Source organism: Cydia amplana, chromosome 4 (genome assembly GCF_948474715.1).
Source record: "Cydia amplana chromosome 4, ilCydAmpl1.1, whole genome shotgun sequence".
Lineage (NCBI taxonomy): Eukaryota > Metazoa > Arthropoda > Insecta > Lepidoptera > Tortricidae > Cydia > Cydia amplana.
The window spans coordinates 20,547,418-20,560,533 of NC_086072.1; the positions used below are offsets into that span (position 1 = coordinate 20,547,418).

The window sequence follows — 13,116 nt, forward strand, 5'->3', positions numbered from 1 at the left end:
AAAGTGTATGATGAGGATACAATACATTATATTATGTATATGTGACAGGTAGGTATTTTATATATTGATTTTAACTCTGCATGAACTGTATCATTCTTAATTGGTAGGTAAGTGTACTAAGATTAAAGTCCTTAAAAATGAAATAATAATTACCAATGTATATCAATTAACAATTGTTTAAAAACAATTAATTTATAACGTAGAAAATGTGGAATTTACGAAACCCGAAACATGGTGTACATGGTTACCGTGGTAGAATAATGTCTGCATAGGTAAATCAATTTACATATTTTGATCTTATTCATTTTAAATATTTTGTTTGTAACTACATATGTATTTGTAAGCTTCAGTACAGAAAATACTCATTTATAAGAGTTAAAATTAATGCTTAGTCTGTCCAGATAATTTCGAGCACTTCATTCCCTTAACCAATTCTGCTGAAAAATGCCGTTCATTAAAAAGATCCTGTCAGACACGGGCTTTTCTTTAAAACAAGAATCAAAAAGGATCTAACGCGAAATAAAAACATTTTTGAAATTACATACGACTTTAAGTTTCTAACAAAAAGGTTCAGTTTTGATTTTGGCCCCTTTTTCCTAACTAACCCCCTATAAAATTAAATTAAAGACCTCAGTTGGCTATTATTTAGTACCATCGCTAATTGCTACGGAACCTTAATTGGGGTTCCGGATGCCCTGACACGTCTGAGACTTCCTTTTAAATTTTAGATTCATTTGGTCGATGGAAAAATGGGTTATTGGGCAAATTATCTACAAATTTTTTTTTTAGGGTTCCGTACCCAAAGGGTAAAAACGGGACCCTATTACTAAGACTCCGCTGTCCGTCCGTCCGTCCGTCCGTCACCAGGCTGTATCTCACGAACCGTGATAGCTAGACAGTTGAAATTTTCACAGATGATGTATTTCTGTTGCCGCTATAACAACAAATACTAAAAACAGAATAAAATAAAGATTTAAGTGGGGCTCCCATACAACAAACGTGATTTTTGACTGAAGTTAAGCAACGTCGGGCGGGGTCAGTACTTGGATGGGTGACCGTTTTTTTGCTACCTACTCGTAAAGCTATGCACAGGCTGCACAGCAATGGATAAAAGATAGCAGTCTGAAACAATATATTTACGGCAGTCAAACTCAGGCAGGCAAACTAACCAAAGTAGTTCTATAGGGGTCCACTTATTACCAGTCTGCCGGACAATATCGGCCTGTCAGTTGTTCGGAACTGTCACCTTTTGCGTTTAACTGACAGGCCGATATCGTCCGGCGGACTGTTAATCAGTGGGCCCGTTAAAGACCTACAGTATTGCTTACATGATTAATGGTCACAATAATAACTTTACTTGTGACAACATAATTATCTAAAATCGTTAAAGTAACAAAAGCCTAAACTAAGTATTAACAGAGTCTTGAACTTGAAATTAAGACAAAGCATATCAAGATACAGTTTTGTAAGAAAATATGAGTTCAGAGTTGAAACAAAGGCGTATTGTGTCAAATACATGTGTCGCCATGTTCAGCATGGCATGCCTCGTGAAATGTCACGTTGCAAATCGCATTGGTTGTTACCATTGGAGAATTCATTCAATATTGTACCGTATTCTGATGAGACAGGTTTCAAAACGGAGGTTTCAGTGAATGTTAAGGCTATTTATGCGAATAGGTGGGCACTGTGGGCAGGGCCGGATTAAGCATGTCGCACGGTGGGCTGAAAATCGGCCTCCATAGAAATAGAAACCGAAGTCTTCAATTTGAACTTTTTTTTATTAGAATAGCTTTTGTTAGGTTTTATTATGTCCCAAAATTAATCTTAGCTAATTTGGTTGGAAAAATAATTAATTATAATTTTTTTTCAAAATCTTTGTATGGCGCGTATCAGAAAAAACGAGTTTTCTCCGAAAATAAAAAGTTAACCGTAATATCCTGACAGATCATTTTAAAACCAATTATTCTTGATTTTTCCACATAATTAGAATTTTCCTACGGGGTGCACTTTTTTTTTAAAAAATCGATATATTTTTTTATTTTTATTATCTTATTTTTTTATTTTAATACGGTTATACTCGTTATTTTGACTACAAAAAATGAATTTGAGTTTGATCGAACCAATAACTTACGCGTAGTGAATTTTTGTTCTAAGCAAATGTATGGAGCGTACGAGTAAAACGGATTTTTTTTCAAAAATTAAAGGTATACCGTAATATCCTTGCAGATGATTTAAGTACCAATTATTAATGATATTTTGACATAACGCAAACTTTTCTACCGTGTGCACTTATTTAATAAAAAATAAAAAACTTATTTTTTCATGCTGAAATAGCTTTTTCTCATTGTTTTAATCAAATAAATAATAAACATACAACAGTTACAAGTAGAAAATTGAAAATAAAACCATTACATCCTTTACATTATTACCATTGTATCCTCTTTATTACATTATCTTTGTACTTAATGAAACAGTATTTAACAAATGACACATTGACAACTTATGAGTCTAAAATTAATGATCATTAATGAGGTCCGGTTACAATCGTTAGTAGATATTATGAATGCAGTTTAATCATGAAGGTTTTAATCATTATGCTTATAATTAGACGTAAAACTAATTATAATAGCAATGATATACTCGTAGAATGGTGGTGTTCATTAGTACTAGCAATAAATAGGTAAGGGGTACATTTTATATTTTAGTTCATCTTGAGCTTCTTAACCGCTAACTTACACGACCATAAACCATGGACAGTCTTATTACGAACTTGGACTTGTTTGTTATCCTAAAATCTCAAGGATCTAGTTTAAATCACGAAGCTTTGTTTGAAATAGTGCTAACTAAATCAAACCTTAACCTACACAGTTGGTATAAGATGCCCCCAACAGTGCATAAATTGCTGATCCATGGCACAGATATCATTGCACAAAATGATATTGTACCGATTGGTCATCTCTCTGAAGAAGCATCCGAGGCACGCAACAAAGACTTCAGAATGTTCAGAGAGCATCACTCACAAAAAAAAAACGAGACAAGATTCGAACAGGGATGTTTTTAATATGTTACTTTTGTCTTCCGATCCTGTCCTTTCTTCAATGAGGCCAACAATAAGTGGAAAAAAGAAACAGGCTTTCTTCCCTGAAACTTTAGAATTATTCATTTGTCTGGAACCTCAAGAAGAAGAAGTGACAGATACCTCAAATGTGTACCCTGATTCTGAAATGGACACGGATTCGGAAGTAAGCGACCAGGAAAACTAAACTTTCAGGATTCCAATATTAGCATTAGAATACTTTTAATTAGGATAGCATTACATATACTTATTTCTGTTTTTATGTAAACCAATTATTGATAATGTTACTGATATTTATTTAATTAAGTAAATTCGTAGTATCTACTAATGATTGTAACCGGACCTTATTAACGATCATTAATTTTAGACTCATCAGTTGTCAATATGTCAAATTTGTTAAATATTGTTTCATTAAGTACAAAGATAATGTAATAAAGAGGATACAAAGGTAATAATGTAAAGGATGTAATGGTTTTATTTTCAATTTTCTACTTGTAACTCTTGTATGTTTATTATTTATTTGATTAAAACAATGAGAAAAAGTTATTTCAGCATGAAAAAATAAGTTTTTTATTTTTTGTTAAATAAGTGCATACGGTAGAAAAGTTCGCGTTATGTCAAAATATCATTAATAATTGGTACTTAAATCATCTGCAAGGATATTACGGTATACCTTTAATTTTTGAAAAAAAAATCCGTTTTACTCGTACGCTCCATACATTTGTTTAGAACAAAAATTCATTACGCGTAAGTTATTGGTTCGATCAAACTCAAATTCATTTTTTGTAGTCAAAATAACGAGTATAACCGTATAAAAATAAAAAAATAAAATAATAAAAATAAAAAATACATATCGATTTTTTAAAAAAAAAGTGCACCCCGTAGGAAAATTCTAATTATGTGGAAAAATCAAGAATAATTGATTTTAAAATCATCTGTCAGGATATTACGGTTAACTTTTTATTTTCGGAGAAAACTCGTTTTTTCTGATACGCGCCATACAAAGATTTTGAAAAAAAATTATAATTAATTATTTTTCCAACCAAATTAGCTAAGATTAATTTTGGGACATAATAAAACCTAACAAAAGCTATTCCAATAAAAAAAGTTCAAATTTAAGACTTCGGTTTCTATTTCTATGGAGGCCGATTTTCAGCCCACCGTGTGTCGGGGCCCCTAGGCAGTGCAATGCTCGGGGCCCCCTTAGGCCCTTACAGTCAATTCTGCATAAGTACATTTACTTAATGTTCATTTTTCAGTTCAGGGAAGTAAGTTTGTGGTTTTAATTTCAACCTTCAGGTGTCGGTTGAGCCGATACGAACATGCCGAGCGATGTCTTTTTCGCTCTTATTGTGTGGACATAAAGCTTTTTTCTATCAGTTTTTGCCGATTCCTTTTTGCGTCAAGTGTGGGGAGAGCCCTTTTTTTCTCCATAGGTAGTTAAATATTGCGCGAGGCTGAACAGCGATTGTCCGACCATAATACCATACGCCGAGCCATATGATTAAAATTAACGTAATAATAAAGATATTCCATAGGTTTAAATTACAATTCATTCACCGGTGAAGTTAGCATGTAGGTACAGGGTCAACCAGAAAAGCAGCAAAAAAACGCGAGCGCAGCGAGCGCGAAATTTTTTGTAAAAAAATTGTGAAAGCGTGTTAAAAAGGCCGGGCCGGGCCTAAAAATCCGAAGTTCCCCAGTAAGCCGAGCTTTCATGCGAGGTCAAAGCCGTGCTTCAGGATAAGCTCAGCTAGAGCACAGACGCCAACCAATGTCCATTGTATTAAAAAGCGAGACCGCAGGCCGAGCTTGGCGCAGCGAGGCTAAAGGCTAAGCTGAAGAAGAGGAGATTTGGAAGACAAACCAAACATGGAGGTAAAAAGTGAGGCTGAAGGTCGAGCTCAGCAATCTCCACATTACTTAACAAGCCCGAAGCGTACTTATAACCAGCGAGGTGAGCTTTCATGCGAGGCAAAAGGCCAAGCTTCTGAAATCAATGTTTATATTTGTTAAAAAGCGACGCCGAAGGTCGAACTGTAAGAAAGCAGCGCTCTGACACGAACCAATCGGAGATATTAGGCCCTCGGGAGCCTGAAAATCGAGCTGGATATTACAGACTTTAAATCTATAAAATAACATAATTTACATAATCTTCTAATGATTGTGTATCTGAGAAACTGATATTGGACATTAAGTAGGTATAAATATTTAGGTACAATAAAAACAATATTTATGAATTTTGGCCATTTGAAACAAATATTGTTTTGGGCGCGCGCGGGCCCCGCCGGGGCCGTCGGGGCCCCCTAGCCGAGGCGGGGCCCATAGGCAGTTGCCTACTCTGACTTAGGGTTAATCCGGCCCTGACTGTGGGCACTACTCTAATTTTAGAACAATAGGTATAGTTAATGAGTTTTAAACATTAACTTATATGTATTTATAACTTAATAATATTAATTATTGGTTTCACTCTTTTTTAGGATTAGATAGTAAATAGGCTGACTTAAAACATTTTTGAATATCTTAAGAGTTTACCAGTGAATTATTGGATTAAATATTTAATACCGATACGACCTTGAAGGTCGTACCTTCAAGAAAGGAGCGTATTCCCCGGCAACGCACTTGTAACAGTTATATGGACACCTGCAAACACCATGTAGAAAGGTAAGGTCTTTCTACATGGCGTTTGCAGGTGTCCATGGGCGGCGGTAATTGCTTACCATCAGGCGATTTGTCTGCTCGTTTGCCTCCTATATCATAAAATATAGAACATCTGACAAATTTAGTTTGTGCTAGATGCTAGGCTAGATATTACTTAAATAATATTTGGATTTTGGAAGTAGGTTGGTAATTGTAATTGGTAATAACAACTGCGTAGTTAAATAAATTGTAGCTTTTTATAATAAGGTAATAATAATTGTGCAATTCAATATCCTCAGATAATCTACCTTTTCGTAACATCACCTTGCGTAACCAAACAATGCCTCCAAATCTACGCCTAATTTACAAAACGATCCCCATTTATCCCCATTCTAAAACACACTATTCTACATCTTACTGTTATAATCTTACATTCTAAAATGGTATGAGCATTCACGTCCACTTTTAGCATTGCTATAAGTCTACCCTTCGATCACTATCACAGTTTACCAAACAATAGATTTACTGCCGTATTCGAACTTCAAGATATTCACAAGAGACGACACGTACTAGATCCATTCTAGATACGTTATAGTTTAGATTTCAACTAGTTCTCTTTTGCAGCGCAATTCGGGCAACCAATGTCACTTTTACGGTAGATAGAGTTAGATATCTATTAGATGTGAATTGGATCTCTAAGTCATATCTTGTGGAAATCGTTCAAGAGTATCTCCAGAATCGCGCAAATGTCAAATTTGACAGGTTAGATCTTAAACATATCGTTATCGTATCTTGGCGATGTCTAAAAGATATCTAACAGATGTCTATTTCAAAATCCGAATCGGGCCCATAGATAAGGGTTCGGTTTGACTTCTTCAGACAGACACAGTATTACAAGGACGAGAGTATTGTCGGTAATGTCGGTATTATGTTCTTGTAAAAAGCCTTTTGTAGGCTTGTTTCATGGGAGACGGCGCAAGATGAGGATTATTTTTATTATAGGGAGGATTTTTAAGAGCATAATGCCATCAGCAGGGTAGGCATCATTTTTGCGGGCATGGGTCGACGCGAATTAGTTTTAGCATTTAGATTACGTTCCGGACACATCCCATTAAATAAGTTTGCGTTTTTGATGAAAAAGGTGACGAATGTGACATTTTGGAGGATGCATACCATATCATCATGGAGTGTGTCCGGAATGAAAGTGAGAGAAAGGATATTATGAACGAAACCTTATTTGAAGTTGGGGGTTGCAACCAAATTTTGGGGCATCCACTATCTGAGGATGCAAAATGTATATATAAACTTGTTGCGGTAGGATTAAGTAGAAGATAAAGTTACATTTTTGTATACTTACAGAGCGACATTGTCACAAAAGTGACCAAGCTCTTTAAATAAAGATATAAAAAAAATGTAGGATATTTGCTAAAAATCCTTACAGTCCCAATAATATGTTACACAACGAAGGCCGCAAAAATCTCTGACCTGATCTTATTTGTAGAGCCATAAGAGCGGGTCACATATTTTTGCGGCCTTCGAAGAGTACCATATTATTGCAGGTGACTGTACAAGTAAGTCCCCCCAAAGAGTCTAGTTGACATTTATTTAGTTATTGCAAACCTTTAGGGCGAGTTCTTAGGACAGCGAATAATGTAGGGTTTGACTACTCAAAGAATGCTTGTAAGGGTTTGACTTCTTTTGACAAAGGATTACAAGGTCGAGTGCATTGTTGCCATATGTTTTTGTAAAAAAAAGCCTTTTTGTAGTTGTTTCGTGGGAGACGATGCGAGATGAGCGGCTTACTTTTCTTACCTAGAGGATTTTTTAAGACTAGCGACCCGCCCCGGCTTCGCACGGATTAACAAATTATACATAAATCTTCTTCTTGAATCATTAATTCATTATATCTATTAAAAATAAACCGTATCCAAATCCGTTGCGTAGTTTTAAAGATCTAAGCATACATAGGGCCAGACAGGCAGCGGGAAGCGACTTTGTTTTATACTATGTCACTACTTAGTCTAGCCGGGAGGCATATCAAACTTGAATTTTGATATCGAAATAATGGCATTTTGCTTTAATTCGTGCATGTATTTCGCTCGTATCGTACTTCTTCGTACTTACATGTATTGGTTCGAGCGAAACGTACAGGCGAATGATAACAAAATGACATCATTTTGACATCAAATTGTAAGTTCGAATTGACCAAAATTCTGGTGCAATTAATTTTGTGTTAAGCATAATATTACAATGTTTGGGAATAAAGGCAAAATGGTAAAATTCACTGAAGTGAACGAGGCTTGAATTCAGTGAACTTTTGCTGTATTTCTAAACATTCTTGTGGAATCCTCCATCCCACTTCTATTCATTGTGAAACTGATGAACGGAACTGAATTTTTTAAATAAATATGAATATCTATTGTAGAATTAAGAATAAATCAGACACTATTCAGATTTTAATTTTTAACAAGCAGATACCCAAGCGTTTGCGATCACCCAAGACAGTAATTTTTCTACTTTTACATTTATTCTAAGCACGACTCCGATGTCAATTTAGAATGCAGAATTTTGCATGAACACATTGCATTAAAACTTTAAAACTCCATGTTGTTGATTGAAAACACAGGAATATGCAAATAATTAATTAAAAACCGGCCAAGTGCGAGTCGGACTCGCGCACGGAGGGTTCCGCACTATCAACAAAAAATAGAGCAAAACAAGCAAAAAAAACGGTCACCCATCCAAGTACTGACCCCGCCCGACGTTGCTTAACTTCGGTCAAAAATCACGTTTGTTGTATGGGAGCCCCACTTATTTTAGTATTTGTTGTTATAGCGGCAACATAAATACATAATCTGTGAAAATTTCAACTGTCTACCTATCACGGTTCGTGAGATACAGCCTGGTGACAGACGGACGGACGGACGGACGGACAGCGGAGTCTTAGTAATAGGGTCCCGTTTTTACCCTTTGGGTACGGAACCCTAATTAATACCTAATAGGAATAATCTTACACAGGTCGACGTGGTACTTTCTATGGAAAACGAAGTGTCAGACGTCTCGGCTCGATCCTTAAAGGATTGATTGAATGACGATGACGTCACGAAAATAAAATACTGTCACGTAACACTTTTCTGGATCTACGTCACAGTCAAAGTCAAGAGATAATGACAGTAACCTATGTCACACTAACCCGCCGCCAAAAAACCTATCATGAACATTCACGTACCTAACACATATCTTTGTGGTAGTACTCGTTTTAGTGGCTAAAAATCATAAAACAAATAAAATAGAGTAAAAAGCTTTCTATTGTATAACTTGACTGTATAGCGGTGGCAAAGTTAATAGGAGGTATGGTTCTTACATGCATTAAATGTTAATCAGGATTTTTTATGTCCAATGGCGCTCTAATCGCTTTAATTAAGGCCGAAGTGTTACCCTAATAGCCTAGCAGCGTGTACATCAATAAATTTTTGAGGATTGCTAATTTATATTTGTTTGAAGATGGGCTCTCTATGTACTGTATACTTACTCTACGTTCATGCATGAAATACTATGTAAGTATGTACTCACCCCAAATACACACTTGTTTATTATTCTATGACGTCACATTCCATAATAAGAACTTCAGTTGCGTGTAAAAGGAAATGTCCTTGGAAAATAGTTTAAAAATAGCGGACGTTAAAGGCTGCGTGTGCGTGACGTGCACTGTTGGATGTTGGAGACGCACACGCACACGTCACGCAAGCGGTGTGCTGTCTCTCATAAGGATCTATATACTACAACGCCGCACGCGCACGTGCACGTCACGCACACGCAGCCGGTGTGCACAGGCCTTAAACCTACCTACTCTGATACAGAGGGGCTACCGCGAAAACCGAATTTCGCAAATTGCGGGGATCTTTCTCTTTTACTCCAATGAAGGCGTAATTAGAGTGACAGAGAAAAATGCCCGCAATTTGCAAGATTCGGTCCTCTGACGTGACATGACGTGTAGTAGATGTGCGAATGCCTATCTCGTTTTTATTGCTAATGCTGCAATTTGACCCATTGTCACACGATAAGGCTTAAGGTTCTTTTGTGACATTTAATGCGATTTTCAAATAAAAAACATGAGCCTCTCTCACCCGGTTCAATGCTTTAATAAAAACGCTGGTGTAGATTACAGTATTAATATAAAAAATACGTGTGTGGGATTTCCTTAGATACTTCAAGCACGTATACACATTTAGAACATGTAAAACATTTAAAAACTTTATCCTAAATATTAAAAAAAAATTAGATACCCTACTCGCGACTCCGGGATAGCAGCCCCATTTTTTTTCCTTTACTTCTAAACGTTTTTTTTTTTCAAATATTTCACATTACATTATGAAAGCTGGGTGACAATACTGACAATGCAATACTTACTATGTAAATCGGAGAATTTTTTTTGGACACACCAATTGCGCTGATATTGTACAGAATAGAGAACTCTGTTTAACTACTCACCAAATTTTATCGAAATCTGCCGATAAAAAAATCTATATCAAAAGTAAATTCAATCTTAATATTAATTAAATATATCATTCAAACTTAACCCTTTAACCGCCAGAGTCTGATAGTTTATTATATTTTATTTGTTAGGAAAACTTACAGCTAGACTAACAAGTTAGGTAATAACATAGAAACAGTGAGCCAATTACAAGTTTCCACAGGTAGAAGCTGCGTAGAGTTACATGGCGTGCAAAATTACAAATCTAGTAATACTTAGGTACTTCACTTACAGTTATATTTTGCTTGTCTTGGTTGACAGGTAGAAAGGGTTAAGTGAACGAGAAGAACAAAAGAAAAAAAAATAGATAAAAAAAGACAGGACAAAATACGTAAGAGACAGTGAGAGAAGTCTTGACTCATATGTAAGACAAAGATCTGATTTGGTTTTTACCGTACATTTATAACTCCCGTAACTATGCCAACCTTACTCTGCGTACAATTACTGTCGGTGGCGAGTGGCGACACGAGCACGCTCGATCAAAAATTACTGGCGGTTAAAAGGTTAATATAAGTATCGACCACCATTCACTATTACTAAGTTGTAGGTTTTAGCGCATAATTGTTTTCCATCGTATTTTCTCGGAAACATTCGTATTTGTCATGCTACTTCAGTCAACCTCAGTACTTTTTCTACCGAGACTGACTGAAATAGCAAGACACGTTCGTACGTTTCCGTGAAAATACGATGGAAAATAATTATGCACTACATCTGTAGCAAAGTGGGTGGGAAAACTAAAACCACGATAACTATCAAAATAAACACTACTCAATTTCGCACGCCCGAAAAATTCACTTGCAAATTTCAACCCCTCAAAAGTCACACGCAAAAAATAACAATACGGGTTTTTGCCCTTGAGATTACAAGTACGAAGCTAACCCGTTGTCTGCCGTGGGAGTGGGAGATTCAGGCAGGTGGTGGTATTGTGAGGGGTGACAAGTGCGTTTGTACGGTTAATGTTTTTTGGACATGGTCACTCAGTGGCTGGATATTGGATAAGTACCGTGGAAAAATAGATTGAATTCGATTTCTTAAGGATATATATAGAGTTATAATATTGGGATTTCGGTTAAAACTTAACGACTTGATTGACTCTTTTATACCTATCCTACATTTTGTAGTTAGAATATATTTTTTTAGTAGTCAACAAATATTTTCTTGTCTTTAAAACTCAAATTTAAATTGATTAGTGGTTTTCGACCGATAGGCCGCTTATACGTCTTTTAGATAAAAGTGACCTATAGGTCGAAACCAATCTAATTTATATTTCAGTACCTCCGTTTATTTATGCCAGCCCATTCTTGACCCAAAACCCTGAGCTAAAGCTAATTTGACAGCTCCGTATTCTCATTACGCAGTATTTACCCAGGTTTATTTATTTTGGGGTCGAATCTGCCCCCAAGCATTGCGTAGATCTAACCGAGATTCGGGGGCAAAGTAAACAGTGAAGATTGAAGGTGTTAGGTTTTTTCAATTATGTGGGATTTTTCTTGCGGCGTAAGTATTTATAAAGAATTATTGTTTATATTTATTTGGGAACGTGAACGGGAATAATTTCCTATGGCAAAAAATATTAACCTTTTTTACATAATTTGAACTTTAAACATGAATCAGAACGTTTTGACTGGATCGACCCAGTAGGTACCTGTATGATAAATGACCTATTAAAACTAACTAAAAGCCTTTTAGACTTCGGTTATCCGCAGATAAAGGCCTAAGAAATTACTTTAGGGGTCCACTTTGATATTTTCTAGACCTCACCTATCACCTATATTAAGCCTGTCAAACTGTCAGATAGGTACGTTTGACGCGTGGCCACGCGTGGGCGTACCAACTAGAAATAATAAAGACAACTGCAACCCCATTTCACTTATTCATGATGAACATTAGTGCTTTGTGGGAAAATGTAGCCACCAATAACTGTTAGCTTCCCCAGTAGCCTAATGCGCCAGAACAAACATTTGACAATACCAGGATTTGGTTTCAATTTCACCAATTTAACAATTCACTTTGTCAAACCCTAAATTAATAAACATAAGGTTCACTTTTCCCTGCATAACAGATAAATGATGCGTGGTAACGCCGGCAAGTTCCCACGTGAATTGGGGGTGGTATTTCCACGACAAGAAAAGGACGTAAGTGTGTTCAAATGTATGGCAGTTAAGACCTTTTTTGTAGATAATTTCTTGAGGGTGACGGCATATTTCAATAGTTTTTTACATCAGAGTAATTATTTTGAGTATGTATTGTGTTTACTGTTGTAAAGTGGAGGTGAATCATGTTTCATTTGATTATCGATGGCGGTCGAGATTTTATATATTTTTATTTTATTAAGTTGTAGACCGTACCTGTTTACTATTCATCGAATGGTAGTAGTAATAATTGGTAGATATGTTGACGGACTAGAAAAACCTAAATCTATCAAAATTCAATAAAAAAAAACAATATATAAAAGAAAATGAACAAGGAAAATTAATGAAAAACATGCCTAACGATCGAGTTTATTTTTAGTATCCTTCTTTAATTCAGTGAGGAAAATTGTTCCCAAATATTAATTTATGTTTAAGCTAACATCATTATCTCTTTCGGCCTCTACTTCTATACGAATAACTAGGTATTTAAATAAATGTCTAGACTTTTATTTATTTTACCACAGACGAAATGACCTGAGTTTGAAAACCAAAGTTTGTTTGAATTTGAAAGCTGCGAGTAAAAAGACGAGTGCTACACTTTTCGTTAGGTAGGTATATATCTAAATTCATTTACCTACCTAGAACGTGCAAAAGTAGATATGTACCTAATAAATATACATTTTGAGAGTTTACGATAGGATTAAATATCGGAGGCCCTACTCAAGATGGCAATC

General features: G+C 35.7%; 1 long non-coding RNA gene across 1 annotated transcript; it reads left to right on the plus strand.

Annotated features, from left to right (window-relative positions):
* The first annotated feature begins 1,789 nt into the window (after nucleotides 1–1,789).
* Nucleotides 1,790–3,747, plus strand: LOC134647432 (uncharacterized). The gene is made up of 2 exons (XR_010096829.1): nucleotides 1,790–2,146; nucleotides 3,539–3,747. It is a non-coding gene; the product is annotated as an uncharacterized LOC134647432 (long non-coding RNA).
* The last annotated feature ends 9,369 nt before the right edge of the window (nucleotides 3,748–13,116 follow it).